Source organism: Rhinolophus sinicus, linkage group LG17 (assembly GCF_036562045.2).
Source record: "Rhinolophus sinicus isolate RSC01 linkage group LG17, ASM3656204v1, whole genome shotgun sequence".
Classification (NCBI taxonomy): Eukaryota; Metazoa; Chordata; class Mammalia; order Chiroptera; family Rhinolophidae; genus Rhinolophus; species Rhinolophus sinicus.
Genome location: NC_133766.1, coordinates 8,834,962 through 8,840,961, shown reverse-complemented (window position 1 = coordinate 8,840,961; position 6,000 = coordinate 8,834,962). Strand labels below are relative to the sequence as shown.

The window sequence follows — 6,000 nt, the reverse complement described above, 5'->3', positions numbered from 1 at the left end:
AGGTTTCAACGTATGAATTTGAGGGGGACAGAGACATTCAGTCTGTAGCAACTCTGTTTGCATTCTAGGCTCTGAACATAAAACCCCCTGATGATGTGCTCACGGCACAGGCCTCCTGCACCTCTGAGCCTCTGGGGTATCCACCCTTTCCCTGGAAACACATTCTCTCTTGCTCTCCTCTCCTCCTTCTAAGCAAATGCACTCACATCCTTCAGGTCTCAGTGGAGACATCTTTCTGCTGGGATGCCTTCCCTCACGAATTTGGCACCTTTTTGTGTGTGTGTCATCTGTTTCTTACTGCCTCCTCTGCCAGCACTGAGCATTGGAATCTCCTGTTATCTTGTCTGCATCTCCATTAGGCACATTAGGCAGTAAACTCCAAGAGGATAAGGAACAAGCTCACCTTGGTCACTTACAGTAGCCTATAGTCAACACCGCAAACGAGCTTGGCACATAGTAACCCTCAATATGTATGAATTACTCAGTTTCTCGCCATTTCTTGGTTAGTAAATAAGAAAGGGGACTGTGTTGGGTCCCTCTGCATAGCCATGGGGCTTAGCAGCTTTATTTGAGAAACTATGGAAAATCAGCTCATACAGGAGAAAATATTTGTATTACAATGAATAAAGAATTAATGTTTGTCTAAAACATTATTTGTTAAATAAAATAATTTTTTTTTTTTTTTACTCCAGGAATAAGGCTATCTATTCCCCAGTCAGATTCATGTAGTGACATCATTCATTCAATGAATGACATTTGGACCAGCAGTAGCACATAGTATCTTAGTGTCATAATGTCACGAAGCATAGAAAGTCTTGCATCCTTAGTGAAAAAGGAAATCTTCTTAGGAAGCTTGCATGGAAACTACATCACAGAAGCAATGTCGGGACAGGCAGTAAGTGTTTACTCAGCAGAGTCTCTAATGTTCATTTATGGAATGCTCCCTCAAAATAATGAGCTTTGGCCATCTCTCTTGTGATGGCTGCAGACGTTTATGCTTAGAAGAGAAACTACATCATCATCTTGTTGTGCCCTTCAGTGTCCTCCAGGAACTGACGTTTGAACTTTGTTTTCGGGCATCCTCAGTGGCTCCTATGGAAATGACCTTCACATGCTAACTTCAGCGTTAGAACAGCACTCCTGGAGATGTTACTATCTTTGCAGTCACGTGTTCCAGACCCAGAGAGCAGGGATGCAAGTACCACTAAAATTTGTGCGTGCTTTCACACTGTGCCAGGTAAGCCAAGGGAGTCCCTGGACTCCTGGGTACCCAACAGAGCCTTCCACAATAGAGGATTTGTATCCATCAGTAGAGAGCTTGGGGTGCTATTGGGTCTGTCAATGAAAGAGCTGGGTGCGAGCGAGTCTCCCGGGCTTAGTATTAGCCACTGTCACCTGCAGGGATGGATTCTTTCCAGCTTGTCAGTTATGTGTCTGAATATCTGCTCTTGTTCAGAAAGTGTCTGTCAAACATTTCCACCACGTGGCAGGGAGAGACTTCGGGGTGCAGGTATGTGTAGATATGTGTGTGCATCTGCCCTGTCACAGGTATGACATTTCTTGGACGTCTCATGCTTCGTTGTAAAAATTAACACACATTTGAATTTGATTCCATACTATTCAATAGCATTATGTTTGTGTTTGTTTAAAATTAAAAGTGTGCTTTACGATTGCTTGTACGATAAAATTAGTGCTTGTCCTATGGCATCCTGCATTGTCCCTGGGGTGGCAAGTACTCCAGGGTGAGAAGCATTGGGCTGCATTTCCTAATTCTGGTGTTCTTACCTTAACCAGGGGTGTCCAAACTGTGGCCCGCGGGCCAACTGCGGCCCGCAATCCATTGTTAATTGGCCCGCAGCAAATTCCAGAAATATATTTAGTTTACTAAAATAAACCAGGTGAGGCAATACGTACTTCACCTCGAGTGAGTGGCCCGGCTGTTTGTGTATTTTACCGCATATGGCCCTTCGTGGAAAACATTGAAAAAAGTTTGGATACCCCTGTCTTAACCCATTCTTCCCCCCCCCCCCCATGTAGTCGTTTCATATAGATTCCCTATGTTCCCCTGATCTCATGATTCAGCGGGGGCCCTGGGTAAGTGTCAAAGAGGAGTTGTGGATTTCAAAGCAGTAATGGGTACTCAGTTAGTCCCTTTCTGGTGACCTGTGTAGATTATTTCCTAGGCACTTTATGGCATTTCCAGGGAAAGTATAATAGTTAACATTTATTGAGCATTTACTATATGCCAAGTGCTTTGTGGGTTTTTCATCTAATTATACACTTATAATAACTCTGTGATATGAGGTAGGTTCTATTATCATCCCCATCTTACAGATAAAGGAAAGGAGGTACAGAATAACTTGCCCAAGTTCACGCAGCCAGCAGATAATGGAGCTGAGATTCACGCCTGGGCAGCCTTGTCCTGAGCCACAAGTGGGACAGCTCCTCTGGGGAATGTATGTCCTATTGGCCTTGGGGGCATGGCAAGTACTCCAAGCACATTAGAGCCCTTTGTTTCATTTAGTGGGTGTGTGTCACCTCTGTCCGTTGTAGCTTGTTGTGAGGTCAGTAGTGACAGCCGCATCCCTCTGCTGCCTCACTCATCTTGGTTCATGGGGCATCGTTAAAATGGGAGGGTGAACACAGTAGAGGTGGGGCCACCTCTGCCAACCCAGGGCTGATCAGGAAGAAGGAGGTCCTTCTTCTTGAGTGACATGTTGCTTCTCTAGGTCTTGGCAGTAGAGGTGGCTTCGGGAGGGCAGGTTTGTAGGCAGCCAGGTAGGTGGCACGTAAAGGAGCCAATTGGTCAGAGCTCACACACAGGATTCCTCAGTCCTGTAGGAAACTGCATTGTGCTCAAGCCTTCACTGCGGAGATGGTGCCAAGAGCAACAGTTTCAGGATTGGCACCGGCAGCGTCTGGCGCCTGTGCCAGGCTAATTGTCTCTGGCCCTCAGACCATGTTTTCCTGGCACACGTCCTTCCTGATAACTGGACTGCTGAGTGGCCAGGCCACTCTGCATCTTGTCTGACACCCGGCTTACCTGAAGGAGCGGGTCAAAGCCTTGGCAGCCAATCCCTGACCGAGGCCACGAGCCCTGTCTCTCCAAGGCTGGCTCCAAGTGGTGCCTTTGCCGGAGTCGAGAGGCTGCTCAACATTAAACCTTCACTCCTCGATTTATTCTCCGAGTCAGAGATGTGAGCTGACTGCTGACTACAAAGAGCCTCAATGTATCAGATGTTGGAAATGCAGGTGTGGACATTACCTGGTCATTCCCACTTTGGCTAAGGGTTTTTATTTAAAAATTGTGATTTAGTGTTTTCCTTCCACTGTCCTATTGGGGTGTGTCTTTTAGGTATATGAAGGGACCTTGGTTTAACAAGGTACGCAGATAATTTGTCTGTTTTTGTCTCATGTATGTCCCACAGGACATCACTTCGGTCAATCTCCAGTCAGTCTTAACTCGCTGCCTCACCTTCTCTTATACTTTCTCTAGGAACAACCTATCAAACATAACTCTGTACTCAGGATGTGACAACTGCTGGCTGCAATCACACAGTTAGGCTGTTGGTGCTATAAATTTAAGGTGTGCGTTCATTCGTATATGAAATCTTTATTGAGCCCTTGTCATATGTCAGATGCTGTGCCAGGCACTGTGGGTATAGCATGGAACCAAGCACAGATGGTCAGTTGCCCCAAGGAGCTTCAAGTCCATCTAGGTGTCCAATAACGGCTGCTTTTCCAGCCCACATGCTACTCTGAGCACATGTTCCTAGTTAAATGCCACTCCCATTTTCCGCCCTGGCCAATTCAGACTTTCATAACGTTTCTCAAATCTCTCACCACATGCTCACCCGACCCTCTAGCCGGCAGAACTTGGCAGTCTATTCCACAGAGAATTCTCGGTATCCAGTCTCTGTATGTACGAACTTATCTCCGTCTCTGCCCATCGTCACTTCCTTTATCCCTTTCTCAGAGAAAGAGGGGGGCCCTTCCTCTTAGCGAGGCTTCATCTGGATCTCGTGTGACCAGCCTCTTTTGAGATTTATTCCTTCGGTCATTGTGTTCTTTTCTGTATCTCCAGATGATCAGCGTAGAACTCTCTTTCGTCTTGATCACCGTAAACCAATTCTTCAAACCTGAGTGCCTCATAGGAGCCCCAGCTATTGCCCCCTTTCCTTCATAGTCAAGCTTCTAGAAAGAGTAATTTTACTTGCCGTCCCCTTTACCTTCCTTTCACTTCTCTGTGATTTCTGTGTCTAATTTCTCACTCCCTGGAGCGTGGTTTCTCTGAAGTTGTTCGTGTCCGTCAAACCTCTTACGTAGTTGTTAAATCCAGTGATGCGGAAAACCCCCCTTTCACTTGTTGCCTGTCTCAATGGTTCTGCTAAGTTTGGCACGGTTGACCACTCTCCCGTTTTTGAAGCCATTACCTTCCCTGGATCCTGGGGCACCATCCTCTCCTGGTTCTCTGTCTACTTTCTGGCCCCTCTTATTATCTTCATAGCCTGCTCTTTCTGTATCCAGCTCTTACACGTTGCTGTTCCTCAGAGCTCCTTCCAGGACTCGTCTTCTAATTCTAAGCTCTCCTTAGGCAGTGCCGCCCATGCTTATGGCTTCTGTCACGGCATCTCCACCCTCAGGCCTGTCTCTGGAGCTCCGGACTCTCATAGCCAACTGCTTATTGACCACACTTAACCTCTGTCCACAGGCCCCTCACAATTAGCGTGTCCCAAACTGAAGTCATCATCTTCCCCACCAAACCAGCTTCTCTTTTAAGATTATTATTAAAAAAAAAAAAAAAAAAAAGGCAGCGGGGTCCCCTCTCTACAGCCTAAAAACTTTGGATTGTTCTTCATTTCTCCCTCTTCATTTCCTGTATTTAACAGGGTATCAGTTCATGTTGATCCTGTTTTATAAACATACATACATATACATGTATATATATATATTAATGTAATGTATATTTTATCTCTCCCCTCTCCTCCAATCCCTCTGCAGCTGCTCTAGTTCAGACATTCATCTGTCTTGCTTGTTTTATGGAATGACCTCAGATAGCGCGTCTCCCGTTTCTAATCCTGCACCTTCCCTTTTGCTTCCTTCCATTAGAATAATCAGTGATCAATCCATTAGAATACGACTGCATTGCATTATGATCGGATAGTCGAACATCTACTGTTCCACTGGACTGAAAGCGCTTTTAGGCAGGGATTATATGTTATTTATCTTTGTGTATTCCTTATTCATCTGACGATTCTGGGCATATAGTAGATGTTCAATAAACATTTGTTGAGTGAATGAATGATTTCCAGAATCTTCTCTCCAATCTCGGATGCTTTGGGGAGTCACTGCTCCATTTTGGCAACTTGGGTGCGTAATTATTTCCTGACATGACAGTTGATTTTGTCTTTTCAAATAACATACGTTTATTGTAGAAGTGTTAGAAAATATGGACAAGCAAGGAAAAAAATAATAATTCATAGTCCCATGACTTAGACAAATAAGTACTGTGAATCTGTTGCTATCGGGCCTCTCAGTTTGTTTTCTAAATTTTTAGTTTCCATGAAGGAATGGCGTCAAGCCTGGGGGATGCTTCAGCTGCTGAGCTGTTCCTTGCAGTCATGAAGTCATAGTGCTCATGGATCCACCTGACCCGGATCTAGGTGGGTGTTTACATCCGTCAGCACTAACCTGGTGGGTAGAGATGAGCAGCGTCATTGGCAGGGATGAGCCTTTTGTAGACAGATGTCAAACAGGTTTGAGGCAAGGTCCTCATCAGTGGTCTGGCATTTGGAAAGGAGAACAGGGACTAGGAAAGGAAATTCACATCAATTACCAAGTGACCAGGGCTCCAGTCATGGTGGGTAGTTGAAATGCAGAGCAGGAATCAGGCAGGAGGAGGGGATAATGTGAAGACTGTCGCTGTTGCAGCACGAGGGAGCCCGTGGGAGCATGCAAGGGCACTGCACCCAGGATATGGGTGGCACGGCTGATTTTAGC

General features: G+C 45.7%; 1 protein-coding gene across 2 annotated transcripts in view; it reads left to right on the top strand.

Annotated features, from left to right (window-relative positions):
• The first annotated feature begins 640 nt into the window (after positions 1-640).
• SEC16B (SEC16 homolog B, endoplasmic reticulum export factor) overlaps positions 641-6,000 on the top strand; it is a 42,406-nt gene continuing 37,046 nt past the window's right edge. The window contains exons 1-3 of one of the 2 annotated variants that reach the window (XM_074321983.1): positions 641-895; positions 1,087-1,237; positions 5,558-5,663. The gene's annotated coding sequence lies outside the window, so the exon portion shown is untranslated. Of the gene's footprint in view, positions 896-1,086; positions 1,238-3,567; positions 3,587-5,557; positions 5,664-6,000 lie in introns of those variants that run through there. The other variant, XM_019728728.2, reaches the window with a different exon arrangement.